The sequence below is a fragment of the Diabrotica virgifera genome, chromosome 8, assembly GCF_917563875.1.
Source record: "Diabrotica virgifera virgifera chromosome 8, PGI_DIABVI_V3a".
Taxonomy (NCBI): Eukaryota; Metazoa; Arthropoda; class Insecta; order Coleoptera; family Chrysomelidae; genus Diabrotica; species Diabrotica virgifera.
The window spans coordinates 14,521,648-14,545,062 of record NC_065450.1 but is presented as its reverse complement, the minus strand read 5'-3'; positions in this window follow the sequence as shown (position 1 = coordinate 14,545,062).

Here is a 23,415-nt window from a genome sequence, read left to right as displayed (position 1 = left end):
AAAATTTAGCTATACTAATAGTTCTTAACAATAGTAGACTGTATTAAAAATCATTTAAATATAAATAGAATTTTTGATGTCAAACTAGTAGAGTTCTAGAGGGTGTGAAAGTTGCTACGAAATTAATAAAAAACGTAATTATCTTTTAAACTACCCTGTATAATATTACAAAACCTCATATTTTAAGAAAGAAGAAATCAAGGAGAATCCAAAAATGTGAAATAATACAGGGTGTCCCTTTTAAAAAAACGAAGTTATAAGCAACGTCCGGTATAACCGGTAGTACCAAATAGATGAAAATATTTTCATTAAATAGATCAGTCTTTAAAACGCCTTTATTCCAATTTTCATGATTCAGTTGCCTTTAGTTCTCGAGATATTTCTAATAGACCCTTTATCTGCCTCACCCTATATACAGTGTGTCCCAGACTAATTTAGCCACGCTATATCTTTTAAACGAATAAAGATTTTCGAATGGGACAAAAAGTGATCTATTCTACTTATAGTACACTTTAATATGGCGTAGAAAAAAATCATCCCCTATATATTTATCCCTTAGTTACAACCCCTAACTTTAATTTTTTTAATATCATCCTGTATATTTTTTGTAGTTTTGGATGTGGTCTTCTATCGTCTAATCAACAGATTTATTAGGTACTGTAAAATTTACAGGTTCTGAATTTGGGGGAATTTATAAGTTGGACACTATTTCTGATACAGCAAAGTCTGAAAATGAGAATTTTCCTAGTACATCTAAACAAACAGTTAATACTTGTAACAATGTTGTTGAAGAGAATTTAATGTCTGTTAGTAATAAGAATAATAATATTTCTTTGTGGCATAAGCGTTTAGGGCACTTGTGCACAAAGAGTCTGAATTTGTTAACCAGTATGGCTAGTGGTATTAATTACCAAAATACTGAAATGCTTTCCTGTACTACATGTATAGAAGCAAAGCAGATCAGAAAGAGTTTTCCAAAGGGTCAAGCTAGACGTGCTACCTCCAAGCTAGAGTTAGTGCATGGAGACTTGGTAGGTCCCATGTCAGAAAGAAGCTGGGGAGGGGCAAGATTTGTTTTTATGTTAACTGATGATTATACTCGTAAAACTTTTGGATATTTACTCAAGTCCAAGAGTGAAACTTTTTCCAAGTTTCAAGAATTTAAAACACTCGTTGAAAATCAAGCGGGGCTTAAAATAAAACGCTACAGGAGCGATAACGGTTTAGAATTTTGTAATGCTCAGTTTAGAGCTCTATTTAAGTATTCAGGAATAATACATGAAACTACAGTGCCATACACTCCTGAACAAAATGGTGTACAGGAGCGTGCCAATCGCACGGTCGTAGAAAAAGCTAGGGCTTTGCTCACTGATTCTGGTTTACCTAAAGCTTATTGGGGAGAAGCAGTGGCTACTGCAATATATTTAAAAAATCGTAGCCCGACTACAGCTGTTAATGGTACTCTCCCTGAAGAATTATGGACTGTGTTAAATCTAAACCCATGATTATGGTAGGGTATTGCGAACATACTAAAGGCTATAGATTAGCTGACCCCAATTGTAGAGGAAAAGTAGAAAAATGCAGACATGTTGTATTTTTTGAACACGTAATCTATGGAAAGAATTCTGTTTCAACTCAACCTGAGGTTATAATAGAATCAACACCTCTTATTGAGGAATTTAATCAAAATGTTGGTGATGAGTCTGTAATTGATGAATCATTTACTATCAATCATGATTATTCAATTAATACTGAAAATCAGGAGTCAATTGATGTTACACCTTTCTCTGATTCGGATGTAGATTTTACTCATGAATCGGAAGATAGGAAAAGGAAAGTCAGGGAGAGACATCCACCACCCGATTGTTTAACAGATTATGTTACCTAACAGTTAGTTAGTTCTGATGAGGAACCTGTTGTTCATCAGAGACTTAAGATTTTTTTGTAGTCATATTTTTATATATTGGATAATATGGATTTAATGTGTATGTAGTTCAATTGCTTATATTCGTATATAATATCACAAGAGAGAAAATTTTGCCGGTAATGTAATATTTTCGACTGGTATGAAAGTTTGTTGCCTGGCAATTTTCGCGAATTAAATTTTGACTTAAATCACGAGACCTCAATCGAGTGATTTTGTCAAAGTTTCATAAGCGAAAATTACCAAAAGGCAACGAACTTGAATGAAACCAGGAGAAAATTTTGCCGGTAAATAATTTTCTCTCGAATGATATTCGACAAGACTATTTCACGAGACAATTAGTGCACCATGTCAACGAAATATAATCTTTATTTATTTGTTATTACCATACACTTTCGTGACAGATCTGTCATAATTTTGTCGCTGAGAAATCACGTCGCTAAGGAGTTTTGTCAGTAGGAAACGATGCTTTGCTATAAAGTTTTATCAGTTAAAAACAATCTAGTGAAATAGTCAATTCAATATGTTTAATTTCTTAATTTTCTCACTTTAAGGGAGAGTGTTGGAAAAAATAGTTATTATTAATATGTAAACTGTCAGTTTAAGCATAGTTTTAAGCTCATGTACACTGTGTGTCTGACAGTAGTCAGTTAATTATATATTAATTTGTCATGTAGAAGTTTTTCATTAAAACTTAAAAGCACCATTTATGATTTTATTCTAGATATTAAAATAAAATCCTAATAAATATAAAAGAAATATGCTTTTTAAAAATAAAAAATAAACTGATATTTTCTTGATTACTTACAAACCGATTTTATTCTAAAAGATTTGTTGAATAGACGGTAGAAGACCCCAACCAAAACTGTAAAAAATGTACAAGGTGCTATTAAAAAAAATTAAGTTAGGGGTTGTAACTAAGGGATGAATATTTAGAAGATGATTTTTTCTTCGCCATATTAAAGTATATTACAAATGGAATAGACCAGTTTTTGTCCCATTAAAAAATCTCTATTTTGTTAAGAAATATAGTCTGGATAAATTATATTAGTCTGGGACACTTAATTAACAAAAATAAAAAATAAATTGATTTCTTGATTATTTACAAACCGATTTAATTTTTAATAAATGTGTTACCAGGCGCGGATACAGAGGGGGGTCAACGGGGCTTTAGACCCCCTATTGTACTTAGTCTCTAAATATTATTTTTTTACAGTTTTACAATTGTCCCGACGTAAGCAAAGGAACGTTACTGCTATAAATTATCATTTTGTGTATCTGTTTTACGCATTTGAATTATTAATTTATGCAACAATATGTTTTCCACATTTTAAACAATGAACAGTATGTCCGAATGCATTCACACAACGGTCGAGCCTATGTGGCAACATTGGAACATTCAATACAGTTGATTCACTGTTATCATTCGGTTTAGGTGTAGCAAAATTAGCGGTATTTAAAGACAATCAGATCCAAAACGACAATTTCTGATATTGATGTCAATCCCAAAAAACCATCCAATATCTTACCGGGGGATGCCAGGCGTTTGCTGCAGGAACGGCATGACTCAGTGGTAAAGATCCTTCATTAAGAGATTAGTAGATCAGGTATATCAAATCAGATATATCAGGTATGTCAGATAAGGTATCAAAGTGGGAATTCTCCAAACCAACCATCTCCCATATTATAATGTTGTTCTGAAGCTATTTTCTTGAGGCATTTTTGCAATTAACTAGTTTTGATGGGAAATAAGCGACAATTTTACTAAAAAAAATGATTTTATTAACGTTTCGGCTCCCAAATCGGGTGTTGTTATCAAAATTCAAAAAATATTAATAAAGCTATTTTCTTGTGACATTTTTGCAATTAACTAGTTTTGATGGGAAATAAGCCACAATTTTACTAAAAAATGATTTTATTAACGTTTCGACCCCCAAATCGGGTGTCGTTTTCAAAATGCAAAAAATATTAATAAAGCTATTTTCTTGTGACATTTTTGCAATTATCTAGTTTTGATGGGAAATAAGCCACAATTTTACTAAAAAAATGATTTTATTAAGGTTTCGACGCCCAAATCGGGTGTCGTTATCAAAATACAAAAAACATTTATCTTTTTTGTATTTTGACAACGACACCCGATTTGGGCGTCGAAACGTTAATAAAATCATTTTTTAGTAAAATTGTGGCTTATGTCCCATATTATAAATACATCCATGAGAGTATGCTTGAGAATTACAATTACTGGGACAGCAGACTAAACAGTGGCATATAAAAGAACAGATCTCATTCGTTAATACATTCATGATACAAAACACTAATTAATGTGGCGATACCTAACAACAATAATCTGCTTGTCAAATATAATGAAAAGAAAGCCAAGTATGGAGATTTGGAAGTACCGAAACAATACCTACCTTTTATTCTCTCTACTACTGGAGTCATTCCGAAAAACCTTCTAGAAAACATAAAATAGTTGGGTTTGAATAAACATCTGTATAGACCATGCTGAAAGCTGTACCATTTTAATCGACCAGATATACACGAAAATTTTATTTTTGGGAGATACTCCAGCATACTAAGTCACCTAGGGCTCAGTAGCACGGAAAGAGATAGGGTAGATAAAGATAGGATAGAGATAGTAGCACCAGAGCTCAATCCATTTAGTGCAGTAGAGAGAACAACATTACCGCGGTATCCAGGAGAAAGAGGACTTATATGTATAGGCAAGCAAATAGAAAAGCTGGTTGCTAATTTAAAAACCTATTTTCAGACGCAAGCCGAGATATCTACTTTAAATCGCGCGATTTGGGCATTAGATGAAACAGCGCGGCTTAAACTGATGGAAAAAGCAATGAGCATAAACCACTTTTCTAAGCAAGAAAATGCAAACCTGGATGAGTCGAACTACTGGTTGATATCAGGAAGGATATTTGCCGAAGCAGAGGAAAAATTATTATTCACCAGGAATTTACCAGTAAACTGGGACTCCTCCAAACCGACCACCTCCCTTGTTAGCAATACATCTCTGACTAAATGCTTCAAAACGACAACTACAAACTATACTGGGACCGCAACTCAAGGCTTAGGGGGAGCGCGAGCCGTGTGGCTAAATGTGGATAATAATAATAATAACATTTTCGGGAAGTCCAGCCCCCCCTATTATGAATTTCTAGATCCGCGTCTGGTTGTAACTAAGGGATGAATATCTAGGGTATAATTTTTTCTACGCCTTATTAAAGTGTATTACAAGTAGAATATATCACTTTTTGTCCCATTCGAAAATCTCTATTCGTTTAAGGGATATAGCGTGGCTAAATTAGTCTGGGACACCCTGTATATATCTAGGTCACACGATCAAACTAGGCAAAGAGAATCAAAAGGCAAGAATAACTAGGAGAATCCGAATGACTAGGGCAGCAGTAGGAAGACTCAATGATGTCTTGAAAAACCAAAGGATACCAATAAATCTATAGAATATGGTATTCAACAATAATTGCATTCTGGAATCAATTATGACCTATCCTATGCAGTGGCGTAGCTGACAGGCCCGCAGGGCCCGCAAGGCGGGGGGGCCTCGACGTTAGGAGGGGCCCCTTAACGCGTTCAAGCTTAATTTCTTTACTAATTCTAAAACTTCCTTTAAATTGAGGATCAAAACATATTTTACTAATAAGCATCAAAATAGGGAATTTGGAAGGAAGTAATAAAACGGGTAATTGATGTAACTCTTACTCTTTCCGGGTAAAATTTAGCGTTTCGTGAACATATTGATAGTTTAAATGAAAGTAAATTCCAACAAGGTAATTTTTGTCGGTGGTTCTTTTACTAAGCTAAATATGATGCTATTTTAGCTAAATTAATCGATAAAAACAATAAGTTAAAAACAAATTACTAGAGCCCCCAAAAGTTATAAATTTGCTGGCTCAAGAAATGAAAAATAAATTGATTAATTTAATTAAAAAAAGTTGTTATTATTCAATAATTTGATACCCCTCAAGATATTTCAAAACACGATCAGCTTAGTTTATGTTTCGGTATATAAAAATAACTTGCGATGGAAATCATTTACCTACCTTCCAAAGCAGAGGTTGCTGAAAGTTTTTGGGATTTTTTCGCATATTAGACCAAAGTGCAGAAGGTCTTGTAAATGAAATTTTAAAATGTATACAAACAAAACACCTTTCCATACAAAACTGCAGAGGAAAGGGATATCATGGGGCAAGCTTCGTGAGGGCGCATAACCGACATTGAAAAAACAGCTTCCTATGTTCATTGTGCATCCCATAATCTGAAACTAGTGTTGAATGATGCCGTTACTGGTGTACAAGAGTTGGTTTTTTTAAAATATAATTAAAAGATTATAATGATTTTTATCTACTCTATCTCATATTATGTATAAGTTTTTAGTTTGTGAAAACTGTCATTGTAGATAGCAGTGCGTGAAGGATTTAAAGTGTGCGTGAAGTAACAATGTATTTTAAATGGGATTTACTTTTTTGTACTGTTTTTTGGCACACTTTCATATAATCAAATATCCTTAACTTTCGCGTTGTCGTGGTGATGACATGTGAGCATTTCCAACAAGCAATGAAATTAACGAAAATTTCATTGCTGTCTAAAAACACGTCGAAAAATTAAAAGCTAATACATTATTAGAGCACATGAATAATTTTAAATTTGCCGTTAACATTACTATACAATTTAAAATACTTAACTTTATTAATCTAACATCAAAATTTTTGCAAATCTGAAACGGCAGAGTTAACGGTAGCCATTAAACTTTTTGAAAAAACTCGTGATAATCTTCGAGAAATGAGAAATTCGTTTTCCGAAACTTTAGCAGAAGCAGCAGAAATAGCAGAATAGGTGGGGTATTATACCGGAATTTAAAAATATATGGATAAAATGAATAAAAAAAATTTACGATGAGTTCAGCGCCGACTAAATAATAACTTGTAGTAAAAATAGTTTCGAAATTTCATTTTCTGAACAGTTTCATTTTCATTGAAAATTTAGATATAATATTGCAACAACTTACTAACAGGTTTGTCGGATTATGAGACATGTATAATAGGTTTTCATGTCTATTTCCAAAAAAATCTATTAACACTAGCTGATGAAGACTTATTAAGGAAAGGCCAAATATTGTCATTTAGACATACAGAGTGAGTTTTATGTATGGAAACACTCAATTATCTCGAAAATTTGGTAGGTAGGGGTTTTCTAATGCGGCCGATATTATAGTGCTAATTACATTGTTGTTATATTTTCCGTTTTTCTGGAAATCTAATAAACTTTTTTAACACCCTGCGTATTTTTTGCGCTTTGAAGTCCTTAAGAAATAGGTACTGATTATTTTTCATGTTACATTCCCTATACCTAAATGCCATAATTTCGGAGTTATTGCTACATTTATTTTAAAAAAATTTTAAACAAATTATAAAAATCAATTTTTTTGGCCCGGGTAAACACTATTTTAGGTTGTTTTGATTTGTTTGGTTTTGTTTAAAACTGAAAAAAATCGAATAATGACGATTTTCAAGGTTCAAGAACACAATTACAAAATATAATTTTTGAAATTACAAAGTATCTAAATTCAAGTCCAACTATTCTTCTAATAGGTTGCCATAAGGTTTTTTGCCTCGTTTTATTCTATAACATTGCTTTTTAATTTTTAATGACGTGCATATGAGAGGACGGGCGATCGGGCTGCATTAATAACTAAAAAGCAATGTTTTAAAATGAAACAATCTCAAATTACTTATCGGTAAATAATAAAATAAGTCTTGATCTTGAATTTGGGTACTTCGCAGTTTTCAAACTAACATTGTTAATTTGTGTTCTTGAACCATGAAAATCGTCATGATTCGATTTTTTCAGTTTTAAATTGTTTATAATTCTGAAACAATTAATTTTAGAGAAAAAATTACAAAAGAGTTTTTGTTCCCAACGATACAAACAACCTCAAATAGTGTTTACCCGGGCCAAAAAAATAGATTTTTATAATTTGTTTAATTTTTTTTTTAATAAATGTAGCAATTGTGGCATTTAGGTATAGGGAATATAACATGAAAAATAATCAGTATTTCTTAATGACTTCTAAACGCAAAAAATATACCATTTATTTGAAATACGAAAGTTCATTAGATTTCTAGAAAAACGGAAAATATGAGAACAGTGTAATTAGCCCTATAATATCGGCCGCATTAGAAAACCTTTACTTTCCAAAATCTATAAAAATCGTGCAAGCCGTTTTCGAGATAATCGAGTGTTTCCATACACAAAACACTCTGTATTTTAGTAATTATACTGATATTAGTTGTCGTTATGTTTATAATACGAGGGCCCACAAAAATTGTCGCGGGGAGGCCCCCCAATCTCCAGCTACGCCACTGATCCTATGGAATGGAAACCATAACACTTACAAAGGTATTAACCAATAGATTGAGATCGATACAGAGGGCGATCGAACGAGCTATGTTAGGAATATCCCTGAGGGAACATGTACGAAATGAGGACGTGCGAACCAGGAAGAAGGTGGAAGACGTAATTGGAAGAAATGCGAAAATTTAATGGAACTGGGTAGGACACGTGGCACGACCAAACCTCGAAAGGTGGATGAGAAACATTGTACATTGAAGTAGGGATGGCGGTTTTTGACAAAACACCGGTTTTCGTTTATACCGGTTTTTTTTGCTTACGGTTTAACCTGGTGGTTATAACCGGTTTTCGGTTTTTTTTTTTAACCAATAGGTTACAATGTTACATTTACAATGCACTTTAGTTTGCGATAGGTACTCCACTCGACTCGATACTCGATATCAGTATGATCAAAATTAGTACTATCGAAATAACATCAATATCACTATAAATAAAACACAATGTTTAATAAAACCATTTTATTCTATAAATTATTATATTTATTTATTATTTTATCATTATTATATATTTATTGAGCATAGAGACAATTTCTACGTAGATTACGTACATTAAAACGCATACATTGGGCATGGGAAACACGATGTGTTTATGGCTTTGTTTAACAAATAAAAACTTAATTTTGGCAATGGAAATAATCAAAACCAATAGAATTTGACTTGAACTTTCAAATGCAGAAAGCATAATTGCTATTTTATTTTTCAATCAAAAGTTATACGGGTTCAAATATTGCAATTTTTCGACTTTTTGAAAGTTCAACCGCGCTTATGTCGAAAACTATGCATCCTACGAAAAAACTTGTAAAAACATTTTTTCTTAGAATGACCCACAAAATACAAAACAATGTTTTGTTTTGCGAAAAATCGCTGTTATGTGATTCCTCAAGTTCTTTGTTTATAACAATCTTATCGACATCCGGATCGACTGTTACCCAAAAATTCGTGTTCTACGTGTCAAAAGAAATACATGATAAATAAAAGTAGTAAAAATAAAAGATAAATTACATTATCCAATTTATAGTCCTGTCGCCAGTGGGGGGTACAACAGCCTCCTTAATTCAGATGGACTTACCCAAGTTTATTTTGTGTATTTTGATCCGTAGAACACGAATTTTTTGGGTAACAGTCGATCCGGATGTCGATAAAATTGTTATAAACAAAGAACTTGAGGAATCACATAACAGCGATTTTTCGCAAAACAAAACAATTTTTTCTATTTTTTGGGTCATTCTAAGCAAAAAATGTTTTTACAAGTTTTTTCTTATGATGCATAGTTTTCGACATAAACGCGGTTGAACTTTCAAAAAATCGAAAAATTTCAATTTTTGAACCCGAATAACTTTTGATTAAAAAATAAAATAGCAATTCTGCTTACCGCATTTGAAAGTTCAAGTCAAATTCTATCGGTTTTGATTACTTTGATTGCTAAAAATTTATTTTTTTATTGTTAAACAAAGCTATAAACACGTAGTGATTGAATGATATTTTCAATGCATTTCTCATTTGAAATCCAACAGTAGGCCCGCATAGAGACAATTTCTACGTAGATTACGTACATTAAAACGCATACATTGGGCATGGGAAACACGATGTGTTTATGGCTTTGTTTAACAAATAAAAACTTAATTTTGGCAATGGAAATAATCAAAACCAATAGAATTTGACTTGAACTTTCAAATGCAGAAAGCATAATTGCTATTTTATTTTTCAATCAAAAGTTATACGGGTTCAAATATTGCAATTTTTCGACTTTAGTGTTGTGCATTAAGTAACTTTGGTTTTTATATTTCAGACATTTGATTTAATGCACTATGTTAATTAATTTTTTTTCCAGATTTAGTTTACCTCTGGTTTTTTTTTTAATATGACATATTTGTATATTATTGTATTTGGTTCCCAAACTTTGTATCTACGGTAACTTCTTGTGCACAGGAATAAGCCTAGAGAAAATTAGGTTTTTAATACTTTATTATTGCTTTGATACTGGTTTATGTAATTCGGGTAAATTTATTTTGTAATATTACTTGCTTGTTTCCCAAATATTTTATTGTTATTCACTTTATTTCGATTGTTCGGTTAATTCGTCGTTACTTTATTTCATTGCATTTTCTCGGTTAATTTAGGTCATCGTTTCGGTATTAATTACTTCATTACTATAACTTTATTCATTTGTATATTTAACTTTATTTATTCATTATGGTATTTTCTCTTAGTGAGGCTTGGGCCTATTTATTTGTAGTATTTTCATCTTTGTCAGTTTCATTTAGTTGTACGTAGCAAGCGTACTATAACCATTTGGTAGAAGACTCATGTGAGTTGTACCCTCTATGTTAGTGAGAGGTACTTATACCTGTAATTTTGTAACAGATAACAGATAATAATGTTGTTATCTTAGATATAACTTCTGTATAACTTTTGTCATGTTAGAGTCACGGTATATGTTTTGTGTAACTCAGAGATTGTCAAAAATCTAGTAGTTATTTTTAATAAATATTTATTTATTTTGTATATCAATTATTTTATTACTCCTTTATGTTCATTATTACAGATTTAATATATTTAATATTTGACAGCAGTGTAAGATACCTGGGAAAATGATCGAAGATCATTTTCATGGCGCCCATGATTTGTTAGATTTATTTATCTTGTTTGTCTTTAGAAATTATTCATCTTCATTCCTTTTCAGTACCTTATTCTTATTTTATTATTTTACCTTTTAGTCATCATTACTATCTACATAGAGCTACTGTTCTTCGACAGGCATGCAAACGAGCCGTATCCATCCTTGAGTGTCAAGTGGTTTTCTTGCATCTCTTGCTAGCCAACTCTATTCAGTTTGCCTCTGTCTCTTCCCACTTCTACTTCTATCCCTTCTAATCCCTCTTTCTTCAGTACTACTGCAAAGTAGTATTTTTTATTTTTTATTACTTCGGCTTCAACGCTGAAGCCCCTTCATTTTTATTTTCAATATAGACACAACTATTGAGTGATAAGTAGTATTCATTTTTTCATTACTTCTGTTGGAGTATATCACTCCAACAGAAGTTCATTTTTGTTACAAAGTCTATAAATACTTCCAAAAATATTATGATCGATTAATGAAATATGATAACAAAGTGATCTGAGATTACCTGTGAGGGTTTAAACCAGGAAAAATGTTAAAACATTCAAAATAATAGCTGCGGACAAAACTTAGGATTTAATCCTGTCGCCAGGGGGGTACAACGGCCTCCTTTATTCAGAAGGATGGTTTTTTATGTATTTTGATCCGTATAACACGAATCTTTTGGGTAACAGTTGATCCGGATGTCGATAAGATTGTTATAAACAAAGAACTTGAAGAATTACATAAGAACGACTTTTTGCAAAACAAAACATTTTTTTGTATTGTTTTTTTTTTTTGATCATTCTAAGCAAAAAATGTTCTTACAAGTTTTTCCGTAGAATGCATAGTTTTCGAGATAAACGCGGTTGAGCTTTCAAAAAATAGAAAAATTACAATTTTCGAACCCGAATAACTTTTAATTAAAAATAAAATAGCAATTTTACTTGCCGCATTTGAGAGTTCAATCCAAATTATACAGATTTTGACTATTGGCATTGCTAAAAATGACCTTTTTAATTGTCAAACAAAGCTATAAACACATAGCACTTGAGTGATGTTTTCAATGCATCTCTCATTTAAAATAGAACGAGTAGGAGCGCCTACAAACAGGCTATTTCTACGTAGCACGCATTAAAACGTATGCATTGGGAAGGGGAAACACTATATAGTATATTAAGTATGGAGAACGGTAAGGGTTTTATACCGATCGAAGACAATTGTTTGGAGGAGGAGCGGCGCGATGACTCCAATTATTGTCTGAGATCGGTTACCCTTAACGTTCAACATGCTTATAACGTTTTTTGCACGATTGATACCATTATAAATTATAAAATTAAACATTATCGTCATATTGACTAGTTTCATTCATTTTATCAAGATAGATACTTTGGTTGTTAGGTAGTAACTAAGGTGCATAACAACAATGGAGAATTGAGTTTTTATTTAGTTGTCTATAATTTTAAGTACAATTTTGATTATTATTATAAATTAAAATATGAGCGAAAGTGAATTTGAAGAAATTGAACGGGCTTGGGAAGAGGGGTGTTCCGCAATTATTCCCGAAAAATCCAAAATCCGTTATCAAAATACCTACCAAAGTTTTAAAAAATGGTGCGAAGGCAAGAATTTAAGAATCGAAGAAAAGATTCTATTGGCATATTTCGTTCAAAGACATATGCAGTTGAAAGCTCCTGGAAGCCTCTGGGCAGAATATTCAATGATTAAATCCACCGTTTTTCTTTAAGATGGCATTGATATTTCCAAGTTTTCAACTTTGATCGCGTATTTGAAGAGAAAAAATGTTGGATATAGGCCTAAGAAAGCGAGCATTTTTACACGGGAACAATTTGAAAAATTTCTGATGGAAGCACCGGATGAATAATTTCTAGTTCACAAGGTAATATAAGCTAGTTTAGGTAAAAGAAATACTCTAATTAAGATTTTTTCATAATTTGTAGGTCACAATGATATTGGGAATATCTGGTGCCTGTAGAAGAGAAGAATTATATAATATTACTATGAATGACATCCAACAAACCGATGGTTTAATGACTGTAAAAGTACCCAATACAAAAACGAACATCCAGCGTACTTTTACAGTCGTTAATAAACCAGACGATAAAATTCCATATTTAGAAATGCTGCAAAAGTATATAAAACTTCGTCCATTACAAGTAAAATCAAATCATTTGTTCTTAAGATACGCCAAAGGAAAATGTTTTGCTCAAGTAATAGGGAAAGGGACAATCGGGGGCTGGCCTTCTCAAATTGCCAAATTCTTAAGTTTGCCTAATCCCGAGAACTATACTGGCCATTTGTTCAGGAGGACATCAGCAACGCTTTTGGCTAATAAAGGTGTTGATGTCCTCGGATTAAAGCGTCATGGAGGTTGGCGTTCATCGACAGTGACAGAAAGCTATGTAGAAGATTCTCTTCAAAATAAAATAGATTTTGCCAAAAAAATATTGTGCAATACTAGTAATATTACTAATGTATGCGATTCTGCAGGAGTTTCTGTTAGAAGTGAAACCACAGCCCAAACAAGTGGGATTTCATTAAATAATTTAACAAATTGTACCATAAGTTGCAATATTAATAAATAATTCGTTAGTTTTCTTTATTCTTTCAAAAAATAAATTAAAATTAAGAGATTTTTTAACTCGACGGTAAGTGAATTACTTACCGTCGAGTTGGAGTACTTACCGTCGAGTTGGATTACTTACCGTCGAGTTGCTAGTAAATGTCACCTACTGACGTAAAATCTGTCACGGTAAACAGTAAAAAATGATCAGTCGTGCAAAAAATATGTTAATAGCTTTGTTTGATAATAAAAAATAATAATTTTTAGCAATGAAAATAATCAAAATCGGTATAATTTGACGTGAAATTTCAAATGCAGTAAACGGAATTGCTATTTTATTTTAAAAATTGTAAATTTTTGATTTTTTGAAAGTTCAACCGCGTTTATCTCGAAAACTATGCATCCGACGAAAAAACTTGTATGAATATTTCTTGCTTAGAATGCCCCAAAAAATACAAAAAAATGTCTTGTTTAGCGAAAAATCGCTGTTATGTAATTCCTCTAATTCTTTGTTTATAATAATCTTATCAACATCTGGATCAACTGTCACCCAAAAAGTTCGTGTTCTACGGGTCAAAATGCATAAAAAACTTGGATAAGTCCATCTGAATAAAGGAGGCCGTTGTAAGTCCCCTCCTCCCCTGGCGACAGGACTAATTGCAGAATGTTCTTTATCATTTTCAAACAGGCATACGGTTCCATAAACCGAATGATGCTACATGAGGCAATGAGAAAGTACTAGTAAGACCAGAAAAGCTTATAAGGCTAGTGAAACTGACGTTTAGGAACACGAGAAATAGGGGAACAATGGAAGAAAGTTTTTTAAGGCAGTTCACGATTAATAGAAGTTTAAAACAAAGGGATCCGCTGTCAACGAATTTATTCAACCTATTATTAGAACATATCCTAAAATATCAAATATGAGCACAAACAGAACTATTTTCAATAGCAAGGAATGGTGCAAAACGTACGCTGATGATGTGGTGATACAAGCGAGAACGAAAACACATCCAGAAAAAGTTTTCCAGAGGTTTGAAGATGAACCGAAAAGATATGGACTAACAAATAAAAAAAAATAATATATGAAAATGAGTGGAGACATATCCAATGATAGCAAATATATCAAAATGAAAGAAGCAGAAGTTGTTTATAGATTCTGAAGAGTCAGAATTTGACTACTTAGGATTAATCATGCAGAATAACCAAACAGTAGACTATGAAAAGGCATTTGATAGTGTAGAGAAGTGGGCATACAACAAACTATTAATAATTTTAGAATACATTCGAGATATAGGTATATAATACATAATATAAGGTCGAACCCGCTTATTGGAATAGCCTTCGTGCCAAGCAAAAATATTCCTATAACCGGGATATTCTAATACCCGATCATTGATGGGTGGTAGAAATAAGTGTACCTCCTGAATATACCTACATAATAATAGTACATACTATGTATGTACCTACATTTACATTATATTTATATGATTTTAGGTCATTTTATGTCAATGATACAGCAGTGGAACTTATTTTATTAAAAAACCAAATTACATTTTCTGTGCATAAATCCATGAATAAGCATGAAATGTGTGCAATATGTAAACATGTATATATTATCTTATTTAAAATGCATACGCCAAAACTACTTCTCATTTTTTTTGAAAATTCTTTAAGTTATACAAATTAGAAAAAATTACATTGAATTGGCCCTCCAGAAATATTCTTATAATATTACAAACGGTTAGGAACTGCCAAATTGGATGGAATATCCACAAAATCGAAAAAATCTTCATCTTTTGCCTCATCTTTCGCTTTAATATTGAGTTGGGTGGTTTCATTGTTTTGTTCTAAATCTTCAGTATCTTCGAAAACCGATAAATTATCGTCAAAAGAAACAACTCTTAAAAATATTAGTCCTTTATTTTGTCGAATTCTGTGTTTTGATGAATTGGCACATTGGCAGGCAAAAAACGGATTGTTAAAATATTCAAACTCATGTCGGGTTTATAGACAGGGCGGTTATCAATAAAAGAAAACATTTCTGTTTTTGTCTGCCATTGTATTGTCGAAGTCAATAAACCATTAACCAATAAAATTTATAACTGCAACGAGGTAGGTCGCAATATAAATTTTTACAAGTTTTGTGAGACAAGTAAAAGTAGGTATTTTATGGCCTGTTGCATTTCGTAAAAGGATCCAACTGGTGTGTAATAAGGTATTTATTATCTAAAAATATAATAACCCAGACATAATTTTAATTTTTTTGGAAAATATTAATAAAAATTTGTTCGTCCACTTGAATAATATTCGATTAAGCGATATTAATTAATTAAAACGTATTCCTATAAGCGGATAAATTTATTAAGGAGTAAATAGAAACGTTTCGGGACCTCAAATTTCTATTCCTTAAACCGGGATATTCCTATAACCGGTATTCTAATAAGCGGGTTCGACTGTATATATGAAAACGCAATTATAATAGTATTGATAATATGTACAACTAGATGAAAATACAAATCCCATCTCATTAAGATATGAGTTAGACAGAGAAATCTAAAAGGAAATTAAAAGGAGAAAGGAAAAGTAAGAGAAAATCTAGAAGGAAAACTAATTCCTGTAACTGGCTGTATACACTAGACTCGCTTTATATCAAGTAATAAAATGCCGCACTAATTACCTCGTTATAAGCAGATCTCGTTATATCAGACAACAATAACATTGTTCATACCACCACCACTGAAATGTTTTGATGCCTCTTAGGTAGTTTATTAGGTGTCGATGGTCGACCTTAACAATGAAATTTGGCCATCGTAAATTGTAAAATTCCTACAATAATCTGTCGATAGATAAACAAGAAGGAAGAAGTTTATTACCGGCTGTGGAATTTATGACAGCACTGGTATCAATAAACACAAAGATGTAGGGCATTTCTGTATACAGGCAGTTATGGTATTTATTTATGGCCATCACCTCGCCAAAAACAGGTAAACAAACATTTCTTCGATTTCATTTTTCCTCGTTATAACCAAATGTGCCTCGTTATAGAGGTGTTGTATTTCAATAGTAATTTCATAGGATATCTAGTGTGCCTCGTTATAAGCGAAACCTCGTAATATCCGTGTTCGTTATAGAGAGAGTCTACTCTACTATGAATTACAAAGAATGATTAAATTTGTTTGTAAAAGGCATATTTATAAAATCCTTAAAGTAGCTCTTGATATAGCCCTCTTTAGGATTTTATAAATCTATGTGTTACCGGTCAAACCCGATTTCGGGACAAACTAGGTTGGCCTAGGCCAAACTAGTTTGTCCTAAGCGCGTTAGGATAAACTAGTATGGCATAGGCCAAACTAGTTTGTCCTATGGCGCGTAGGCCATACTAGTTTGTCCTAGGCCAAACTAGTTTATCCTGATATAAATACACACACTTCAGGCCAAACTAGTTTATCCTGATATAATAAAGACTCACACTTCAGGATAAACTAGTACGGCCTAGTCTAAACCAATTTAGCCGAGTCGAAAGTAATTTAGCGAACATGTAAGGACTTTTACAAGCCGGGAATTCCCAAATCACGTGCCAACAGGGATGGCAAAAAATATTACATCGATATATTTTATACATCGAGTGAAGATATTGATACATGCTATAAATCAAGATATTCTTGTATAATTAAATAATATAAAAAATAATAAATAAAAAGATGAGGTTTTCTCCAAAAATTAAAAGAAAAGATACACTTTTGAATAAAATCCAGTAAGAATTAATATTGTTTTCACCAATTTTGAAAAATTGTTGGAACGTTGAATTATCCACGTCCGTCTGTCCGTCCGTCCGTCTATCTGTCTGTCCTTGAACTCAACTCCTCCGTCATTATACCAGGTAGAATGACAAATGAGATGTCAAATGAAAGCTTATAATCCAAGGATGGTACTAAAAGTGAGAAATTTGACTTAAGCTTTCTGTCCGTCCGACAGCGAATATAACTCAATATTATTGTTTGTTTGTTACGAATAATTATAATTTTAATAAAAATAATTATTTTTTCAAGAACAAAGTATTTTATTCAATTTATTATTTATATTAAGCCGTATTAGTTCGCTGAATTACTTTCTTCTTCTTGGCTTTTTCCCATTATTAGTTTGCCGTTTTCGTCTTCCATATTCTCACAGTCACCATCTCTGAGGTATCTATCTATCATAGCATTTCTTATGTGAGTTTTCCATCTCACAGCAGGTCTTCCTTTCCGTCTTCCTCCCCGCGGGTCCCAGTCCAGTAATCTTTTCGGTCACCTGTGCTCCGGCATTCTTTGTACATGCCCGTACCATTTTAGGGCTCTACTTTTACTATCACAACTTTTTTGTAATTGAGCATTCTACTTCTATTCTGTTTCATATTTCATCTGTTCTTATTCTATCCTACCTGCTAATTTGTAGACCTTTCTCATAAACTCTAATTCAACTGTTCGTATTTTATTTCGTATTACTGTTGTCACTGGCCATTCTTCCGCTCTTGTAGGGTAATATTCAGCACTATGCCCTGAAAAATACTTTTTTGTTTTCTTTAGTTAGAGTGTTCTTCCATATCACCCCATGGTAGGGATGGGAAAAACCTACCGGCTTTAAACGAAAACCGGTTTTTTACTTCGCAATAACCGGTTTTACCGGTTGTTTTTCTTGTCCCGGTTATAACCGGTTTTTTATTTTTAAAGTAAAAACCGGTTATTAGGTTTTTACGGTGGATTTTATTATTTATAAATAGGTTTTATTATTTTGGATTCCAATCATAATTATTATTCTCAAGTAATTATTCCAAACAAAACTATAATTCAAATTTTATTTTATAAATACAGAAGCAAACTGAAAGTGCAAACTCACATCAGCCAGAAACAATTAAGTTTTATTATAATATTTCGTTGAAAAGATATTTGTAATCATATCTAATATTTTTATAAGAAGTGATCTGGTTGAAGTAGACGCAAACATCATCTATTTTTCACACTTGACTCTTGACATTGAAAGTAGGTGAATGACTTTTTCTGATTAGCAAAAATAATGTTATGACTATGAATATCGAATTACCGATTACGAATACGAATCTCCAAGGATTTCCCTACCTTTTCAAAACGTTACACCCATACAGGAAGTATTAAATGAGTTAAAATGTACGTCTTTTACAACAATATACAAACGTGTTAAAAGAAATACATGATAATTTTATTTTGATGGTAGTAAGAATAAAAGATAAATTGCATCATCCAATTTATTTTTAAGTAAATTATTTATGTTGATATTATTCTTTTTAAATCCCATTTGAAAGAGTCTGGGAAATTTTTTTATAAGTTGAAATGGTTGTGTTAAATTGTAAATTATTGCAATATGTATATATTAATCTTACCCTATATTATATTTAATAATAATTAATAAATATATAATAATAATAAAATAATAAATAAATATAATAATTAATAGAAAAAAATGGTTATATTAAAAATTGTGTTTTATTTATATTGATATTGATGTTCTTTCGATAGTACTAATTTTGATCATATTGATATCGAGTATCGAGTCGAGTGGATAGTATCGTAAACTAAAGTGCCTTGTAAATGTAACATTGTAACCTATTGGATTAATAAAACCGAAAACCGGTTTTTGGATAAACCGGTTTTTTGGCCGGTTATAACCGCCAGGTTAAACCGTAAGCAAAAAAAACGGTATAACCGAAAACCGGTGTTTTGTCAAAAACCGCCATCCCTACTCCATGGAGTGCTTTCGTGGCTTGTTTTATCCGTACTATTTTCATGTCTATACCTTTCATACAAGTTTCATCTCGGTTTATCATTTACCCTAAATACTTAAAAGTCTTACAACTCTAAATAGTGTCTTCTTAACTTAAGTTTAAATCAGCAACCAATCTGTAATCAATTATGTACTTTCGACTAGATTAAATTGGTTTAGACTAGGCCAAACTAGTTTATCCTGATATAAAAACATACACTTCACGATAATCTAGTTTGGCCTGAAGTGTGCATCTTTATACCAGGATAAACTAGTTTGGCCTACGCCAAACTAGTTTGGCCTGAAGTGTGTGTATTTATAACAGGATAAACTAGTTTGGCCTAGGCTATACTAGTTTATCCTAACGCGCTTAGGACAAACTAGTTTGTACTGAAATCGGGTTTGGCCGGTAACATATATGTACCTAATTTAACCATTTTTTTCTTTTTAATCTAGCCCTATAACACGTCTTCAAAATAACAAATAGTTAAACATATGGTATTAACGTTAATGGCAATAAGGTAAACCACCTAATAAGGGTAAGCACAGAACAAGTGAGTCGCGGTGGAGGTGTAGCTGTCGGTCGCGGTCGATGTCGACATACATGTAAAACAAACACATTGTAATGAATGGAAGCGAACAGAGCAGGTAAGTCGCGGTGGAGGTTTAGCGCGATGCCATCCAGGAGGTTTACATCGATGCTTTTGAGTTTGTTTTACATGGATGTCTACTGCGCGGCCTACAAGGATGCTTTCCTGTGATTGATTCGTTGTTAGAAGCCAAGTTGTTATTACCTGCGCTATCTGAGTAGATACTTTTTATATAATCCCTTTTTTGTATTTAGTTTATTTTTGAATTTCTAAAGTAATTAAATTCAGTAAATTTTTTAAATATGGAGGAGGATCTGATTATTTACAGCTGGCATTTCATCACTATCATAACTTGACTGACACAACATCGCAAAAGCACAGTCTTTTTGTCATTCAAATTTCATTAAACTACTTCACTTGATAGTGGTTTTAGCTCGACTAACAGAGCAGGTGACCTCCTTGCTATGTGCTGTCGACATCGACCGCGACTTAACTAGTGGCATCTACCGCGACCTACACATCCACCTCGACTTACTTGCTGTGTTCTTACCCTTAGATTCGCTGACGACATCGTAATTAAAGCGAGCACATTCGAGGAACTTGAGACAAATATGAATAAACTAGACAGCAGAAAGGGCAATAGAAACAGCAATGTAAGATAAAAAACAAAAGTCGAGGTTGTCGCAAAAAAATTGCCAAACTCAAATCGATTTTCGTAGGTCACACTGCTAGACAAAAAAAACCAACGTTGGAACGCCAGAATAAAACATTGGAGACCTTACAAAGGCAGACAACCAAGAGGAAGACCACAGATGAAATGAGTAGTTGCCATAAAACAACACCTGAAACAAATTGGAAGTATGTTGCTCAGGATAAAGACCGATGAAAAGAGTTGGAAGAGGTCTATCTCTAAGAGAAAGAGATAAACACAAATTTAATAAGGGGGAACAGAGCTATAAGATTACTAAATTCTAAATTCAATACTGAAAACAAGAAATGTATTAAAACAGGAAAACCGCGAATCTAATATACAGTTATCAGACCCAACGTTACAATTATAGTGTAAATTTAAAATCTCGACTGAATTCCGCCGTTGCGTTAGCCATCATTTGGATTTTAAACGGGACCCGTTTTTGCTCACTATCTCCGCCTTTTTCGACAAAAAGTATGAGAACTAAAATTGTTGAAAATGTGATTTTCTATAATTTCTTTCATTACAATTTTTTGTGCGGTCGATATTTTCAGAGTTATGGAGTTAACGAAATAATTCGGGATGTATACCGGCAATAGGATATTTTGAGAAGTCAAACATATAAAGAAATAATGGGTATGTATGAAAAACCAATAATTTCGGCAAAAATATGAGCCCAAAGAGCCAATGGCTTAAAATATGAAACGAAATGTTAAAACAATACTTAAAGATGAAGAAGTGTGGGGAAAAAGAGAACATCCAAAGAAGAAATGGTCGAAGAGAAGAAATGGAGGGAAATATCCAAGTTTTTGGAAGCCATGGGTCTACAACAGCGTTTCCCAACTGGTCGCGAATATGAAAAAACATCAGAAGTGGATCGCCAGACATAAAAGGTTGGGAACCACTGGTCTTCAAGGTAAGATGAAATAGATGTGAGAGATTGGAGGGAAAAAGAAAGGGACCGGAAGAAATAGAGGGAAATAACGAAATTTTTGGAAGCCAGGGGTCTACAAGGTCTGTAACGCTGTTGGATATATAGTCCAGAGAAATAAGATTTTTCTCGTGACACATCCCCCTCCAGGCCGAAACCAAATTTTTTGAGTAGTATGGACATCTATATTAATAACCTTTATGTTTCCTGCAGCCGATTTTGAGGATATACATAGTTAGAAACAAATGAAGGTCAAAAAACGGTAAATTTTCGCATTTTTCGTCTACAACCAAAAATTTAAGCATTTTAAACAAATTTGAGAGTAAGAAGCTCATAAATCGTCTAAAAAATTTCAATATGGCGTTCGCTGAATATGTCTATCCTTATTGGTTGCTTAGAAAATTGCAAAATAAATCATAAATTTTGAGTTTTTATAAATTTTCATAACTTCTGTAAAAATTAACTTAGGACCTTCTCAAGGGCGCCCATATAAAAATATTTAGGGGGGGGCCAAACGTGAAGATGTTGCACATTACATTTTGTATATTTCGGATGACAATATATACAGTAGACTCTCTCTATAACGAACACTGATATAACGAGGTTTCGCTTATAACGAGGTACATTAGGTGTCCCATGAAATTCCTATTGAACTATAACGCTCTATAACGAGGTATATTTGGTTATAACGAGGAAAATTTAAATCGAAGAATACTTGTCTTTACCTGTTTTTAGCGTTGTAATGGTCATAAATAAATAAATGCTCCAACTACCTGTACATAGAAATGCCCAACATCTGTCTTATTATCGAGGCCAGTGCTATAATAAACTCGGCCACCTGTAATAAACATCTGCCTGTTTATATACCGATATTGAATACTATAGGAAATTTACAATTTATGGCGGCGAAGTCTCATTGTTCACTGTTCAGGTTGACCATCGACACATAATAAACTACGTAAGAGGCATCAAAAGATTTCAATATTATTATTGTTTGATATCACGCGATCCGCTTATAACGAGATAATTAATTCACCATTTCAGTTCTCGTTATAGAGGGAGTCTACTGTAGTTTAAACCACCTAAAAAACCTAGTTTGAACCCTGTTGTGAGGAATTATTCATACATTTAAACACTAGACCAAGTTTTTAAATGGAAATGTCATGGGTACCACAAAAGTTGAGCCTCTCTTTAAAACCCGTTTGAAAAGAATACAATGCTTGCAAAGCCTTCCCTTCAACTTTGGCGAGCAGACTAACCAAGAGTATGTGTCGAACCAGGTTTTTACTGTAAAATCTTAAAAAGGAGCCCCCTTTATTTTTGCAGATATAGAATCCTTATGAAAAATAAGGCACACATATTCCAAACATTTTTAGAATTGTTGATAGATGGCGCAAATAAATCGCATTTTCCGAATATAGCGCCATCCGTCAACAATTCTAAAAAAGTTCGAATAAATGTTACTTATTTTTTGAGGAGGAAACTCAATCTGCAAGAAAAAACGGGGGTTCCTATTTAAGATTTTAAAGTTAACTCTCACCCCACCTCCAGAGTGTGGAATGAAAAATCCTGTTTGGTGTCATTCTATAGATTTTTGAAAAATATTAAACACGTGTTTTTTAGTTTTATCTGGAAGTACATATATTTCTCGAGATATTAGACCGTTTCTATAATTTTGCTGTGGTATCACGATATACCGTTTTTTCCGATTATAGCGCTATCTACCTATCCACAATTCGCAAAATGGCTCGAATAAAATTTGCTTATTTTTACAAGGAAAATCCAAATCTGCAACAAAAATTAGGGGTTCCATTTAAGATTTTAAAGTTACCCCCCGCTCCACACCCAGGGGTTGAAGTGGTGGACTTGTTTAGTGTCATC